Source organism: Melopsittacus undulatus, chromosome Z (assembly GCF_012275295.1).
Source record: "Melopsittacus undulatus isolate bMelUnd1 chromosome Z, bMelUnd1.mat.Z, whole genome shotgun sequence".
In the NCBI taxonomy this organism is placed as follows: Eukaryota; Metazoa; Chordata; class Aves; order Psittaciformes; family Psittaculidae; genus Melopsittacus; species Melopsittacus undulatus.
This window is the reverse complement of record NC_047557.1, coordinates 3,174,518-3,192,825: the sequence shown is the minus strand read 5'-3', so window position 1 is coordinate 3,192,825 and position 18,308 is coordinate 3,174,518.

Here is an 18,308-nt window from a genome sequence, read left to right as displayed (position 1 = left end):
GTAAGTCTGTGGTGAGATAACAAGATTTAGTGACCCCACTAAACATGAATGAGTTATTTCACACCATCCTTCTACTTATCAGTTAGCTTAGAGACAGAGCCTCCCAAACATCTGCTAGCTTGGGATGCTCCTTGTCTGCCCATCCTGCTATAAATTTTGCAGGAAGGTTACACTGTTTTAAGTCTTTGCTAGTTATCAGAATAATTACAGATAAGGCTGGTTTTAGTGAGTTGTGTGATTACTGGGGCATTCAGCTGTGCCAAAAGTGAAAAGTACACTGTGAGGAAGACTGCTTACTTCATCTTGAAGTCCCCTACTCACATGAGGAAGACTGCTTACTTCATCCTCAAGACCCCTGCCCACAATTATTGAAGAGCAGTGCACAGATGCCAAGAGGAGGAGATTTATGAAAATTAATTACTGGACTTAATTATAATATTCCCTGCCGATACGCAGGGATTATGAATATGAATGTGACCAATGGAATGGTGAAAGTATATAGACGTGTAACAAATACTAATCATTTGCACCTCTGGCCCAGCACTGTTTGCTTTATTGACTTTGTCCCTTAATAAAACCTTGTTATCTTGTTTAGAGAAGTTAATTTGTATTTCACACATTTCCAACCCCCTGCCAGAGGAAGGGACACCTTCCACTGGAGCAGCTTGCTCCAAGCCCCTGTGTCCAACCTGGCCTTAAAACAGTGCCAGGGATGGGGCAGCCACAGCTTCTCTGGGCACCCTGTGCCAGCGCCTCAGCACACGCGCAGGGAAGAGCTTCTACCTAAAAGCTCATCTCAATCTCCCCTTTGGCAGGTTAAAGCCATTCCCCTTAGCAGGGAATGAATATGAATGTGACTAATGGAATTGTGAAAGTATATAAACCTGTAACAAATACTAATCATTTGCGCCTCTGGCTGCGATCATGCACCCAGCGCTGTTTGCTTTATTGACCTTGTCCCTTAATAAAACCTTGTTACCTTTTTTAGAGAAGTGAATTTGTATTTCACAAAGCCATTGTAATTTCTTCCTCCTTTTTATAAGTTCTTGTAATCTTTCACTGTATATGTATTACTGTTTCATTTTTCTTTGGTTTTAGAATATATGTCTATGAATTGAAGCTATATAATGGTTCATTATAATGTGAATTTGGACATCTTTAAGAGCAAGAGATGTCTTGGAGGAGAAAGGCAGTTACTCTGGAGTTACAGATAGGGATAAGCAGCACAGTATAGGCTACCTAAATGGTGTAATGCAGTAGTTAAAAAGAGCAAAGTCATTTTCATGTTGTAGTGGCCATGAAACCTGAGGGTTTAGGCAGAAGTCATGTTCTGTTTGTAATAAAGCAGTGAAGTTTCTACCTTCTAACAATGCTGCGTTCATCTCCTGCATGTTTTTGTCTTTGGCTATTGCACACAGAATTGCTTAGAGCTGTAGCAAGAATTTCACAGCAAGGTAACTTTGATCCGGTTGCTGTCTGTCACAGCAGGGCAGAAACTCTGTAACAGCTCTTTAATGGAAAACATTTAAGATTAAAATAGCTATTAATTTTTAATTGGGCTTTGTGTTTTCATTTCCATTTATGACCCAAAAAAATGTGATGCCAATGCCTTTCTCTTAGAGAACAGCACATGTGGTAAATTCTAATTTGGCATTTATGTAAATGTAGTGGTAAGTAAAATGTTTGGAAGTAGATAGCATTTATTAATACATAATCCAAAAGTTCCTGCCAGAAGATCTGGTAAGACATTACTACTAATGCTCAATTGAACTCTTTATCTTTTCTAATATAATATATTTTCTTAACAAGCTAATTAGCAGAAAATTAATAAGGGTTCACCCAGTTACATTAACAAGAACAGCTGCTGTTATATAACAAAGTGAATTAAAATTGTGCTAGCTCTTAAAAATACTCATTCAAGGAAAGGGATGAACCAAGAAATAATAAAGGAATGCCTCTTACCTAAACATGGTTCTCAGTATTAACTTCTTACAGGCTCAAGGATCACCTGCTCCAAGCTCAGGAGTGTTGCATCCCAACTAGAAGGAAGTGCAGCAGGAGGGCCAGGAGACCTCCTTGGATGGATAAGGAGCTCCTGAGAAAAATTCACAGGAAAAAAGAAGCTTATAAAAGGTGGAAACAAGGACAGGCAGCCTGGGAAGAATACAGGGATGTTGTCAGGGAAGCTATGGACCAGGTTAGGAAAGCTAAGGCCCAGTTGGAATTAAACTTGGCTACGGATGTTAAGGACAACAAGAAGGGATTCTATAGGTACGTAGCAATTAAAAAACAGACTAGGGACAACGCAGGCCCCCTCTGGAAGCTATCAGGAGAACCGGCCACCCTGGATTTGGAGAAGGCTGAGGTTCTGAATTACTTCTTTGCCTTTGTCTTCACTGGCAAAGGCTCTGACCGCACCACCCAAATTTTGGAAGACACGGAACTGGTGGACAGGGGTAGAGCAGTTGATGTCACCTACCTGGACTTGTGCAAAGCGTTTGACACTGTCCTGCATGACATCCTTGTCTCTGAATTGGAGAGACATCAATTTGATAAGTGGACCACTCGGTGGATAAAGAACTGGCTGGCTGGATGCATGCAAAGAGTTGTGGTCAATGGCTCGATATCCAGCTGGAGACCAGTAACGAGTGGTGTCCCTCAGGTATCGGTGTTGGGACCGGTCTTATTTAACATCTTTGTCGGTGACATGGACAGTGGGATTGACTGCAAAGTCAGCAAGTTTGCTGATGACACCAAGCTGTGTGGTTTGATTGATAAGATGGAGTGAAGGAATGCCATATAGAGGGACCCTGACACACTTGTGAGGTGGGCTTATGCCAACCTCATCAAGTTCAACCATGACAAATGGAAGGTCCTACACCTGGGTCGGAGCAATCCCAGGCACAGCTACAGTTTGGGCAAAGAAGAGATTCAGAGCAGCCCACCAGAGAAGGTCAATGAGAAAATGAACATGAGACAGCATTGTGAGCTTGCAGTCAAAAAAGCCAACTGTATTCTCGTCTGCATCAAAAGGATCGTGACCAGCAGGACGAAGGAGGTGATCCTGCCCCTCTACTCTGCTCTAATGAGACCTCACTTGGAGTATTGTGTCAGTACTGGTGTCCTCAACATATAAAGGACATGGAACTGTTGGAACAAGTCCAGAGGAGGCCACAAGGATGATCAGGGGGCTGGAGCCCCTCCTGTATGAAGACAGTCTGAGAAAGTTGGGGCTGTTCATCCTGGAGAAGAGAAGGCTGCGTGGAGACCTCATAGCAGCCTTCCAGTATCTGAAGAGGGCCTACAGGGATTCTGGTGAGGGACTCTTCAGTAGTGACAGGACAAGGGGTAATAGGTTAAGACTTAAATAGGGGAAGTTTTGAGTGGAAATAAGGAAGAAGCTCTCTACTGTGAGGGTGGTCAGGCACTGGAATGGGTTGCCCAGGGAGGTAGTGAATGCTCCATCCCTGGCAATGTTCAAGGCCAGGTTGGACAAGACCTTGGGTGGCATGGTTTAGTGTGAGGTGTCCCTGCCCATTGCAGAGGGGTTGAAACTAGATGATCTCCAGGGAAGTCTTCGATGCAGCGATCATGAGATGGTCAAATTTGAGGTCCTCAAGACAGTGAGGAGAACGTGCAGTAAGCTCACTGCCCTGGACTTCAAGAGAGCAGACTTTGGCCTCTTCAGGAACCTGCTTAGCAAGGTTCCACGGGATATAGCCCTAGAGGGCAGGGGTGCCCAAGACTCTTGGTTAATATTCAAGGATCACCTGCTCCAAGCTCAGGAGTGTTGCATCCCGACTAGAAGGAAGTGCAGCAGGAGGGCCAGGAGACCTCCTTGGATGGATAAGGAGCTCCTGAGAAAAATTCACAGGAAAAAAGAAGCTTATAAAAGGTGGAAACAAGGACAGGCAGCCTGAGACGAATACAGGGATGTTGTCAGGGAAGCTAGGGACCAGGTTAGGAAAGCTAAGGCCCAGTTAAACTTGGCTAGGGATGTTAAAGATAAAAGGTAAGGATTCTATAGTTATGTAGTGGCTAAAAAACATTCTGAGGACAATGTAGGTCCCCTGCGGAAGCTATCAGGAGAACTGGCTACCCTGGACATGGAGAAGGCTGAGGTTCTGAATGACTTCTTTGCCTTTGTCTTCACTGGCAAAGGCTCTGACCGCACCACCCAAGTCTTGAAAGGCGGACATAGGGACTGTGGAAACCTAGACCTTGGGCCCACTGTAGGAAAGGATCTGGTTTGAGACCATCTCAAGAACCTGAACGTACGCAAGTCCATGGAACCTGATGAAATCCACCCACAGGTCCTGAAAGAGCTGCGAATGAAATTTCAAAGCCACTGGGCATCATATTTGAAAAATCATGGCAGACAGGTGAAGTTCCTGATGACTGGAAAAAGGGAAATATAACCCCCATTTTCAAGAAGGGGAAGATGGATGAGCCGGGGAATTACAGACCAGTCAGTCTCACCTCCGTGCCTGGCAAAATCTTGGAGCAGATTCTCCTGGAAGGCATGCTAGGGCACATGAAAAACAACAAGGTGCTTGGTGACAGCCGGCAAGGCTTCGCTAAGGGCAAATCCTGCCTGACCAATTTGTTGGCCTTCTATGATGGGGCTAAAAAAGTGATGGACAGGGGTGGAGCGGTTGATGTCATCTACCTGGACTTGTGCAAAGCATTCGACACTGTCCCACATGACATCCTTGTCTCTAAATTGGAGTGTCATCAATTTGATAGGTGGTCCACTCAGTGGATAAAGAACTGGCTGGATGTGTGCATGCAAAGAGTTGTGGTCAACGGTTCAGTGTCTGGCTGGAGACCAGTAGTGAGTGGTGCCCCTCAGGGATCGGTGTTGGGACTGGTCTTGTTTAATATTTTTGTCGCTGACATGAACAATGGAATTGAGTGCGCCCTCAGCAAGTTTGCCGATGACACCAAGCTGTGTGGTTCTGTTGATACCCTAGAGGGAAGGAATGCCATCCAGAGGTACCTTGACACACTTGTGAGGTGGGCTGATGCCAACCTCATGAAGTTCAACCATGACAAGTGCAAGGTCCTACACCTGGGTCGCAGCAATCCCAAAGTTGGGGAAAATGGAAATTCATGGTAGTCCTGTGGAGAATCACTTGTGGGTGTTAGTCAATTAGAAAGTTAACATGAGCCAGCAGTGTGAGCTTGTAGCCCAGAAAGCAACCGTATCCTGGGCTGCGTCAAAAGGATTGTGACCAGCAGCTCGAAGGAGGTGATCCTGCCCCTCTACTCTGCTCTCGTGAGACCTCACTTGGAGTATTGTGGGCAGTTCTGGTGCCCTCAACATAAAAAGGACATGAACTGTTAGAACAAGTCCAGAGGAGGCCACGAGGATGATCAGGGTACTGGAGCACCTCCCATATGAAAACAGTCTGAGAAAGTTGGGGCTGTTTAGCCTGGAGAAGAGAAGGCTGCGTGGAGTTGCTCCAGCCCCATCACAATGTAATATTTTAATGACTTCTGGAAACACCAGGCAACTAAACCCACAAAATTAACATTTTACATCCATGTCTTGTATTACAGAACCTCTGTGTATGTCTTTTCATTCTCCTTTTGTAACATTAAGAGAGAATTAATCCAGATTGAGAGCTCCATTATTTTTAGATACAATTCAAGGTTTTACAAACCTGATACTCTCCTTTCTCAGATTATATTAATTGCATAAATAGTCTGTAGGAGAACATCCAGTTCTGTTGAAGGAACATGTGTGTGATGTTTACATCTAGAGTTAACGTACATGGTCATGTGTAGGAGGCCTCTGTGCTTAAACTATGAGGAAGAAGTGAACTTTATGGTCATCTCTGCTCCATGCCCCAACGAAAACTTCAGTGTAGCCTGGGTATATAAATGCGGTGGGAGACAATGGAAAAAATACAGGCTTCAGTTCAAAATGTAGTATCTGTGCTAGTTAAGCATTTATCCCAAGTAAATTTTACTTGATCCATTAAATATGTAATTAGCAAATACAAAGAGGAGGTATACACAGGCGTACTTCTTATACTGAAGTGTTTATTTACATTATGAATTAAATGTATATGGTGCAGGTTTAGCACTGAATTGTCACTAATAATATTAGGTATTTTTAACACAGCACAATTTAAAACAGGAAAGATGATGAAAGTAGGAAATAAAATTACTGCTGCTGTTAAAATAGAAAAGAAATAGAAGAAAGGAAAAGAAACAAGTATTTCCAGGTATCAGAAAAAAATATTTAAATTTTGCTGTGAATGAGACTTTGGATGCCAGGCCACACCTGAAGATTATAGAAAAAGAAATACACTGGCTTTTATTAAACTGAAAAATAACCTAGCAGAATAAAACTAGAAATTAATTTTCTTCATTTGAGGCAGATCATTGACAAGACCATAAGCATACTCTTTAAAATTATGTTTGTACTAAATTTTTTTTTAACATAAAAAAGATGGGGGTGGATTGGTTGTTTTCTCTGTTGCAGACTTGGAGATAGGAAAGAAATTGTAAATGCAGGGAAGAGCAGGGAAGTAGTACATTTGGGGGGAAAGAGGAAAGGCTGCTGCTTATTTTGGATACTTCTCACCTCTGAAAGGTACTTGGCTATCTTAATGTAATTTTAATTTAAGTATTAATTTTCTTAATAAGAACAATTTTCTTGAGAAAACATATAATGAAAAAATTAACCTAAGATCCAAAGTTAGCATGAGATAGTGCAGTAATGTGATATATATCAGGAGTGCATCTGTTCATGTAAAAAAACAAAAAAACCCAGACCAAACCTGTTTTGTCTCCTACATATATTTTGAGTAGGGCTGAACTGTTGGAACTTTCTGGAGTTTTTTTAATTAACTTCTTATCTTTGCAAGAAAGTTCTCTGTGTTCAGATGCACTTAGTAATACCCAGACTGTGTTAGAAACCTTTGTTAGTGTTATTTCTGTCATTTGCAACTCCAGCATAGATGAGGAGCCTATTTAAGTCTTTTTTATGGTACAAATTTCTTACTTGAGCAATTAATACAAACAACTGATGTGGCATAATGACATTTGGTTTTGTTTATTTAACTTTTCCCTTCATTTTCTCCTCCCTGTTCTGTCTTTTTGCGTGTCCTGACGAAGGACTTCATGCATTAAAGGGATTGGCAAGAATAACCACATTAACTGTACTCCTGTGACCTACAGGTGACTCATTACAGAATGAGACAGACTGAGATTAGTACAATCTCATCTTACTTTGCTAAGTTGTCATTCTGCTCAATAGATAATTACCAGTGCTTCTGAAGGTCAAGATGTTCTTCCCTGCAAATTGAAGGAGAATTGTTCTTAGTACAGAGGTAGAACAATAAAACGATTACAGAAATAAGAAAAAGTTCTTTCTGGGTTATCATCTGTGTGAGGAGCTCTACAAATTTTGCACTTGGGTAATTGAAGTCTTAAAGGTTTTTGATTTCAGTTTCTAGTGTATATTGGCTACAGAAGAAGACCCAGCCTATTCCCAAAACCAGGAAGAGTAGGGCACCTGGAAAACCAGTGGGGAGATGGAAGGCAGGTGTGTGCAGGATTTCTGATGAGAGCTGCAGCTTGCAGTTGTGTGTGCTAACCTGTGTGTACCATTTGGCAGGGATGAGCTGTTCTCTCTTTGCAGGTGGATTCTTCGGTTTTGTGGTGGTTGACATTTTGTGATACAAAATCTGAGCTGTGTTTTAAGTTATGCCTCCACACTTCATACTTGCAAAAACATGCTAAAAATGTGAACAGCTATTTATAATAGTAAGGTTAAAAGCATTAGTAACTTCATTTCTTCCTTGAATTTTGAATTTAATAACAATTAGTGAAAGTTTAAAATTACACATAAATGTGTATAAATTTTAACAAGAAACAATAGCTGATTTTGTTGTTTTGAGTTTTTTTCTCCCACATCCAGGTTAATTTCACAATTGACTAGATGCTACCAATCCTGGATAAGAAGGCCAAGATTAGGAATGTATTGGTGGTTGCTCTTGCTAATCATAGCAAATCAACCTTGACAGACTCCTCGGTGTGTAAAGCAGGCACCATTGTATCAGACAGAGCCAAAGAAACATGATTCACAGGCACACAGGAAAATGAGCAAGAAAGGTCACAATCAAGTCTATTAAGAATTTTCTTCTCCTTCCTTTCTTCCTCCCTCCCTCCTCCCTTCCTTCCTTCCTCTCTCCCTCCCTCCCTTCCTTCCTCTCTCCCTCCCTACTCCCTTCATTCCTTCCTCTCTCCCTCCTGCTTTCCTTCCTGCCTCTCTCCCTCCCTCCTTCCTCCCTTCCCTCCCTCCTCCTCCCTGCCTCTCTCCCTCCCTTCCTCCCTTCCTTCCTCCCTGCCTCTCTCCCTCCCTTCCTTCCTTTCTCTCTCCCTCCCTCCCTCTTTCCTTCCTTCCTGCCTCTCTCCCACCCTCCTTCCTTCCTTCCTTCCTTACTGCCTCTCTCCCTCCCTCCCTCCTTCCTTCCCTTTTCTCTTTCTTTCACTTTCTTCCCTCTGCTTTCTTTCTTATTCTCTCTTTCTTCCTTTTGCTTTCTTTTGTACTCTTTCTTTCTTTCTCTCTTTCTCTTGCTTTCTCTGGGTTTCACTCACTTTCTCTTTTTAATGAGAAGACAAAAAAATGGTTTGCTCAAAGCGTTACATCTTATCAGGTCTTTCTTAAGCTGACATGTAAATCAAGCTGTGCATTACAGAACAGAAGTTCACAGTCTTTGGAGTGCAATCTGTCCACTGCTGGAGTAGACCTTTTAAGTAGTATCTAACAACTCTTCTTACCTGCTTCTGACTATGGAGAAGAGTGCTTTCATAAAGATTCTTAGCAGTAACCTTTTTTATTTTTTATTTTGTTTTATTGGCCTGTTTACAGACCAGCACCCTGTTCCGCAAGCCACTGCAGTGCGCTCTGTTTTGTTATTATGAACTCTGAAGTCTGCAACTGCAAAGTTAAGAAGTTGTGAACTGATTTGGGATGTGACTTTACAAGTGTCTGAAAGTGATATGCTGTGAGTACTATCTTGAGGTGCTGATTTTGAGTAAGAGTAAAACCTAATTAAACCCAAAGCAGAATTTTAGATCCTAAAATCTTTAGAAATGGAAATACTGAAGTCTTGTAATTATTCCTTTAAATACATAAAGAAATATTGGGACTGTAACAGAGCAGGTTTGTTTGCCTGATCAGTGCTGATTTTAAAATCAGCAAATTATGAAACCTTATTAAATTATTAAAATTAATTGTCTTCTCTTACAGGGCGATTTCTATGTGTTATGAACTCTCAAACAACAACTTGGCCTTCATCAAACAGTGTAGGATGGTTCAGGTTATCTCATTAACTTAATTGGCTCCCCAGGACATGTTTGTTTTTCCTCTGAAGTTACAGCAGCTTTCCATGTCATTAATGATGTCCTTGATGTGGCTGACTGTGTTTCAGGTAAGCATACTCTTCTAATTAGAAAGGCCTCAGTGTATTTTCTTCCTCTTAAACAAAAAAATAAGAATCATGAGTGATGAAAGAAGCTTCTTTCTCTGAAAGTTTAACTTCTAATGGTATGAATTCTGATTTGCAGTTTTATCCCATGGTCCTTCCTGTACCTTGGAGGATTATATTCACTTCCTATCATTCTTGTAGGTTGTATGCAGAGTAACTCCATTTCAGTAAAATCTTAGGTACTGGAGCTGCCTGTCATTCTTTCCCTCCTTCTGTTAGAAAATGGAGTAATACAACCAACTGTGTAACAACAGTTTCGGTGAGCACTGGGACGACCACCATATTCCCAGTTTGAGTTTCCCAGTCACCACTGTGCAAAGTACAGTGAGATCTTGGCCATTATATATATAATTAATGTTTTAATTGTGCTTATGTATTTTTTAAGTGTTTTTGTACAGGCAAAGGCTGTTCTGCAGAGACTGTTGCAGACTGTATCAAACCAATACGGATGATGAACAAAACGGATTGTACTTTGCTGGAATTGCATATGGAGCCTGAGAAACTGTAGCAAAACATTTCAGTGTGCTGTGGAAATTGTCAGTGTCATCATTTCCACCTACAGAGAGGGTGAAACTGGACCAGTGAGTAAAATTATCGTAAAGGAAACTAAAACTTTGCTGTGGTTGAAGTCCTATTTTAGAGAATACCAGTCTTGATATGAAATAATTGCCAACATTTATGCCAGTTCAGATCTCTGGCCAACTTGAAGGAGTTGTTCTTCAGTCCCCTTTCACCCCCAGTGTTTCATTCCTTTTCTTTTGGGGACATTATTTCAGACCAGGAAATAGGGCAGCAAAAGCAACTAGGAGAGAGAATTCATAAAGCAGAACATCCTGAAAGTAATGATACTTTCTTGGTAACAAAACATGTAACCTGAAGCTATTACTCATTGTCATTCAAACATCAAATCACAGAATCCCAAGTGTTGGAAGGGACCTCAAAAGATCATTTAGTCCAACCTCCCTGCAAGAGCAGAGTAACCTGGGGCAAACTGCTGAAGGGAAGCAATGATTTGAAGTTCAAGGCAAAGGATTAAAAGCCATAAGATTATCTTTCTGTGCCTGCCTTCCTGCTTCCATCACTTACACGACAAGAAGTATGGCCTTTCTGCTATTCCTGACTGGTAAGACATTTAATTTGCTCTTTTCTGATCTAAATATGTAGATTCTGATACTCTACCATTAATTATGTCATAATGTGCTGGATATGCACGTAATAAAGGGGGTAGAAGCAGATAATCTTTCCAAGATTTGGTCCTTTACAACCCAAACCATCCTGTAATTCTATGATATCTCTGAAAGGATGGTTTTAAAATAGAAAGACAAATACTGTTTCCTACATCACAGCTGAGAATTGTAAATTAAAAGAAAGGCAAGTCTTCTTTTGGTGGTCCAGATGTTAGACTAAGGAATTCTCAGAATCAAGCAGCTTCAGATATTAATTTTTCCACAAAATAGCTACAAGACAAAACTTCTCATCAGAGTTTTCAGCCCCTTTGTTTAAACATGATCATCCTGCACAAGCTTGTTTTACGGCTGAAATTGTCTGCGGCTTAATCATAGAATCATGGAATAGTTGGGGTTCGACAGGACCTTAAAATCATCAAGTTCCAACCCCCCTGCATGGGCAGGGACACCTCACACTAAACCCTGTCACCCAAGGCCTCATCCAACCTGGACTTGAACACTGCCAGGGATGGAGCATTCACAACCTCCCTGGGCAACCCATTCCACTACCTCACCACCCTCACAGTAAAGAATTTCCTCCTTAGATCCAGCCTAAGCTTCCCCTGTTTAAGATTTAACAGTTGCCCCTTGTCCTATCACTACAGTCCCTAATGAAGAGTCCCTCCACAGCATCCTTATAGGCCCCCCTTCAGATACTGGAAGGCTGCTATGAAGTCTCCATGCAGCCTTCTCTTCTCCAGGCTGAACAGCCCCAACTTTCTCAGCCTGTCTTCACATGGGAGGTGCTCCAGGCCCCTGATGATCCTCGTGGCCCTCCCCTGGTCTTGTTCCAAGAGTTCCATGTCCTTTTTATGTTGAGGACACCAGAACTGCCCACAGTGCTCCAAGTGAGGTCTCATGAGGGCAGAGTAGAGGGGCAGGATCACCTCTTTCGACCTGCTGGTCACGTTTCTTTTCATGCAGCCCAGAATACGGTCGGCTTTCTGGGCTGCAAACGCACACTGCTGGCTCATGTTCCTTTTCTCATCGACCAACACCCCCAAGTCCTTCTCCGCAGGGCTGCACTGAATCTCTTCTCTGCCCAACCTGTAGCTGTGCCTGGGATTGCTCCAACCCAGGTGTAGGACCTTGCACTTGGCATGGTTAAATTTCATAAGGTTGGTGTCAGCCCACCTCACAAGGATGTTGAGGTCCGTCTGGATGGCATTCCTTCTCTCCAGTGTATCAATGGAACCACACAGCTTGGTGTCATCAGCAAACTTGCTGAGGGCACACTTAATCCCACTGTCCATGTTACCAACAAAGATGTTGAACAAGACCAGTCCCATAACTGATCCCTGAGGGACACCACTCGTTACTGGTCTCCAGCTGGACACTGAACTATTGACCACAACCCTTTTTGTGTGGCCATCCAGCCTGTTCTTTATGCACTTAGTGGTCCACCTATCAAATTGATGACACTCCAATTTAGAGACAAGGAAAATCTAGTTACTGAAACTAAGGACTCTCGGCTAAGATTGTATTACAATTCTGTTCCATTCTTAGAGCAGATTTATCTGTGTGGCAGGAATAAGCCAACTAGATTTTATTTTCTAGAGTGTTCTCTTAGCATTTCAGTCAGTATTATAGACTCATAGAATCCCAGAATGGTTTGGGTTGGAAGGGGTCATGAAGGTCATCCAGTTCCAGTCCCCTGCCACGGGCAGGGACACTTTCCACTAGAGCAGGTTGCTCCAAGCCCTGTCCAGCCTGGCCTGGAACACTGCCAGGGGTGGGGCAGCCACAGCTTCTCTGGGCACCCTGTGCCAGTGCCTCAGCACCTTCACAGGGAAGAACTTCTGCCTGAGAGCACATCTCAGTCTCTCCTCTGTCAGTTTCCTTCTGCAAACAATAGAGGAGCAGACAAGGAGAGATGCCGTGCTTGACCTCATGCTCACCAAAAGGGAAGGGCTCGTTGGAAATGTGACGCACCAGGGGAGCCTTGGATGCAGCGATCATGAGATGGTCAAATTCAAGATCCTCAGGACAGTGAGGAGAACGTGCAGTAAGCTCACTGCCCTGGACTTCAAGAGAGCAGACTTTGGCCTCTTCAGGAACCTGCTTAGCAAGGTTCCACGGGATATAGCCCTAGAGGGCAGGGGTGCCCAAGACTCTTGGTTAATATTCAAGGATCACCTGCTCCAAGCTCAGGAGTGTTGCATCCCGACTAGAAGTAAGTGCAGCAGGAGGGCCAGGAGACCTCCTTGGATGGATAAGGAGCTCCTGAGAAAAATTCACAGGAAAAAAAGAAGCTTATAAAAGGTGGAAACAAGGACAGGCAGCCTGGGAAGAATACAGGGATTTTGTCAGGGAAGCTAGGGACCAGGTTAGGAAAGCTAAGGCCCAGTTAAACTTGGCTAGGGATGTTAAAGATAAAAGGTAAGGATTCTATAGTTATGTAGTGGCTAAAAACATTCTGGGGACAATGTAGGTCCCCTGCGGAAGCTATCAGGAGAACTGGCTACCCTGGACATGGAGAAGGCTGAGGTTCTGAATGACTTCTTTGCCTTTGTCTTCACTGGCAAAGGCTCTGACCGCACCACCCAAGTCTTGAAAGGCGGACATAGGGACTGTGGAAACCTAGACCTTGGGCCCACTGTAGGAAAGGATCTGGTTTGAGACCATCTCAAGAACCTGAACGTACGCAAGTCCATGGAACCTGATGAAATCCACCCACAGGTCCTGAAAGAGCTGCGAATGAAATTTCAAAGCCACTGGGCATCATATTTGAAAAATCATGGCAGACAGGTGAAGTTCCTGATGACTGGAAAAAGGGAAATATAACCCCCATTTTCAAGAAGGGGAAGATGGATGAGCCGGGGAATTACAGACCAGTCAGTCTCACCTCCGTGCCTGGCAAAATCTTGGAGCAGATTCTCCTGGAAGGCATGCTAGGGCACATGAAAAACAACAAGGTGCTTGGTGACAGCCGGCAAGGCTTCGCTAAGGGCAAATCCTGCCTGACCAATTTGTTGGCCTTCTATGATGGGGCTAAAAAAGTGATGGACAGGGGTGGAGCGGTTGATGTCATCTACCTGGACTTGTGCAAAGCATTCGACACTGTCCCACATGACATCCTTGTCTCTAAATTGGAGTGTCATCAATTTGATAGGTGGTCCACTCAGTGGATAAAGAACTGGCTGGATGTGTGCATGCAAAGAGTTGTGGTCAACGGTTCAGTGTCTGGCTGGAGACCAGTAGTGAGTGGTGCCCCTCAGGGATCGGTGTTGGGACTGGTCTTGTTTAATATTTTTGTCGCTGACATGAACAATGGAATTGAGTGCGCCCTCAGCAAGTTTGCCGATGACACCAAGCTGTGTGGTTCTGTTGATACCCTAGAGGGAAGGAATGCCATCCAGAGGTACCTTGACACACTTGTGAGGTGGGCTGATGCCAACCTCATGAAGTTCAACCATGACAAGTGCAAGGTCCTACACCTGGGTCGGAGCAATCCCACACACATAGAATCATAGAATAGTTAGGATTGGAAAGGACCTGAAGATCATCTAGTTCCAACCCCAGCTATCGGCAGGGACACCTCAGACTAAAGCCTATCACCCAAGGCCTCAACCAACCTGTCCTTGAACACTGCCAGGGATGGAGCATTCACAACCTCCCTGGGTAACCCATTCCACTACCTCACCACCCTCACAGTAAAGAATTTCTTCTTAGATCCAATCTAAATCTCTGCTGTTTAAGTTTCAACCCATTACCCCTTGTCCTATCACTACAGTCCCTAATGAAGAGTCCCTCACCAGCATCCCTATAGGCCCCCTTCAGATACTGGAAGGCTACTATGAAGTCTCCACGCAGCCTTCTCTTCTCCAGGCTGAACAGCCCCAACTTTCTCAGACTGTCTTCATGCGGGAGGTGCTCCAGGTCCCTGATGATCCTCGTGGCCTTCACTTGGACTTGTTCCAAGAGTTCCATGTCCTTTTTATGTTGAGAACACCAGAACTGCACACCACACTCCAAATGAGGTCTGATGAGAGCAGAGTAGAGGGGCAGGATCACCTCCTTCGACCTGAGCTGAGAAGAGATTCAGAGCAGCCCTTCGGAGAAGGACTTGGGGGTGTTGGTCGATAAGAAAATGAACATGAGGTGGCAGTGTGAGCCTGTAGCCCAGAAAGCCAACAGTATTCTGGGCTGCATCAAAAGAAACATGACCAGCAGGTCGAAAGAGGTGATCCTGCCCCTCTATTCTGGTTTTGTGAGACCCCACTTGGAATATTGTGTTCAGTTCTGGGGTCCTCAACATAAATAGGACATGGAACTGTTGGAACAAGTCCAGGGGAGGCCACGAGGGTGATCAGGGGATAGGAGCACCTCCTGTATGAAGACAGGCTGAGAAAGTTGGGGCTGTTCAGCCTGGAGAAGAAATGGCTGCGTGGAGGCTTCATAGCAGCCTTCCAGTATCTGAAGGGGGGTCTGTAAGGATGCTGTGGAGGCACTCTTCGTTAGGGACTGTAGAGATAGGTCAAGGGGCAATGGTTAAATCTTAAACAGGAGAAGCTTAGGCTGGATCTATGGAAGAAATTCTTTACTGTGAGGGTGGTGAGGTAGTGGAATGGGTTGCCCAGGGAGGTTGTGAATGCTCCATCCTTGGCAGTGTTGAAGGCCAGGTTGGACGAAGCCTTGGGTGATAGGGTTTAGTGTGAGGTGTCCCTGCCCATTGCAGAGGGGTTGAAACTGGATGATCTTGAGGTCCTCTCCAGCCCTGTTCTATGAGTCTACGATTCTCTGAATTTAAAACCAGTAGGTGTGGCTGAGTTCATGACTATGTAAAGAGCATTAGCTGAATCTGGTATAGGGCTGTTACTCTGATATTGATAGGGAGGAGTTAAGTTTTGAAGAATTCATCTGTACTCTGATCACCTGTAATGAAATCATCAACTTGAGTATTTTCAAGAGGATTTACTTTTTTTATGTGTTGATTTGTCACTTCCCTCAGAAATCCACAAATGTTGAAATAAAGAAATCATATTTGAAATAATTTTCACCTCCAATATTGTCAGAAGAGAAGCTGATCTGTGATGGCACATGTATTTAATCCTCTAATAAACTGATACCTTTTTACAGCAAAACCAGAACAGGACTTCTGGTTTGAGATCCTGCTTCTGACCATGTCTTCATATGATCACTGGGACACAAAGTACTTCTAGCTCTGTGTTTTGTGTTCTGGACTCTAATGAATTACAGAGAATCTTTAAATCCCCCTGTTCAAAACTTTTCCTGGTACTAGTGCATATTAAGAGAAATGTACTGATACCATGGATGCTACCAGAAGAGAGGAGCATGGGGGCATGGGGAAGCAGGAAATATGTACTAAAACAAAGATATTGGTTTTGAAAGAAAGAACAGTGGTGATGATTCATTACCTTAACAATGAATCATTGATAACTACCATAGCTATAATACATCTGTCCACACACATTTGTCCTTTACTGACTTAGAGAGGAGCTGTTAATAAGTTTGACTGAGTTTTGGAATAATATGTATATAGTCCTAAGTTTTGAAGTCTCACACAAAATATATCTGATACAGGTACATATTTTATTGCAGGTCTCAAAAACTGTGATACCAAAGTTCCTCTGATGATGGGTATTTCCAAAATGATCCAAATGTAGCCCCAGAAGGAGTCAGGACAAAGGAGGAGTTTGCTTTGGTAGATGAGGATTGGGTTAGGGATCAGCTATGCAATCTGGACATCTATAAATCAATGGGTCTGGATGGAAGGTACCCACGGGTGCTGAGGGAGCTGGCGGTAGTCATTGCTAGGCCACTCTCCATCATCTTTGGTAAGTCGTGGGAAACAGGAGAGGTGCCTGAGGATTGGAGGATGGCAAATGTCACATCAGTCTATAAGAAGGGCAAGAAGGAGGACCTGGGCAACTGTAGGCCAGTCAGCCTTACCTCCGTCTCTGGAAAGGTGATGGAACAACTTATTCTTCACTCCATCTCTAGGCATATCAAGGATGAGGGGGTTATTAAGAACAGCCAACATGGTTTTACCAGGGGGAAGTCATGTTTGACCAACCTTATAGACTTCTATGAGGAAGTGACTAGGTGAAGGGATGATGGTAGATCGGCAGATGTGTTTTTTCTTGATTTCAGTAAGGCATTTGATACTGTCTCCCACAGCATTCTCATAGATAAGCTAAGGAAGTGTGGGCTTGATGATCAGATAGTGAGGTGGATCAAGAACTGGTTGAAAGGAGGAAGGCAGAGAGTTGTTGCCCAGGGAGGTTGTGGAGTCTCCTATGTTGGAGATATTCAAGGCCTGCCTGGACAAGTTCCTGTGTGATGTACTCTAGGTTACCCTGCTCTTGCAGGCGGGTTGGACTAGATCTTTTGAGGTCCCTTCCAACCCTCGGGATTCTGTGTGATTATGTGTGTGTGATCCCCACATCTGCCAAGGGGTGCCTTTGGGTGAGTCTTCTCTGGTATCACTTCTACTTGACAGAAAATTCAAATCATGGGACCAGATTACACACCTGGCAAGAAAGAAGATCATTACCTAACGTCCATTCAAAGGTAGATGGAAATAGAGTATTTCCTTTGAAGAGCAATACATGCCAAAGCAAATATTTGCATTTAGGTTTTGGAATCCCAATGAAATTTAAATACTATTTCTTTGTAAGAGTCTTCTCTTCCTGTTTAATAAAATCAGTAATCCAGAGGGATTATAGGCAAATAATAGGCAATTTTGCTTTGTGTGAAAAAGCTTACCATTTTGGAAATACTGGGGATGAACAAGTATTCAACAACAGTTGCTCATCCTCTGTTTTTTTTTAGAAACATTCTGATGTTTGTATAGGAATATCCTGAGAAAAAACCACAATCACTGCAGCAGCTGGCACTGGGTTTTTGAGCAGTACTTTTTGTTCTTTTTTTAAGCTACTTCAGTAGGAACTGTTTAGTGTGAGAGTACCCAGTTTTGTTGGTGAGGAGATTCCTTCTGGAGCATTTCTGGAAACCATGTATAGATGATAATTTGTTAAATTTTGAATACTTGGGGCTGAGCTCTTTTGCAATCTGACATTTTTCTGTTTTAGCCTGTGTATATTTCTGTTAATAAATTCTTAATAGGTTTACTCCCTACTATTTCTTCTTCTAGTGCGATATTGAAGAGTCTTGTGAACACATGAGACAAGGAGGGGGCACAAAATTACAGAATGGAATATATAAACCTTTAGAATCAGTTTTAAGAAATGTTAAGTTTGATGGCTTTGTAACAGTAGCAATGGAAAATTACTGAGATGAATGATACATAGGAAAAATAAATAGAGTACAGCTAGAGAACATACTGAGAATTCTTGTACAAGACACATTGTTATAGTTGACATAGTTTTAAGAAAAACAGAAGAACAGGATGCAAGGATAAAGAGTATCTGGGAATGGCAGGTGTCCAGGATGGGCTACAGTTAAACAAACTGACAAGTAGGAGGATAGGAGGATTATTATGTCTGTGGTGCTAATGAACCAGTTAAGCTGTTATAAGCATCTGCTGGGTGCGCTTCAGAGGCTGCCAGAAGTGATGAAGATTGTTGGAAGAAGCAAATGACCCTCAGAGACC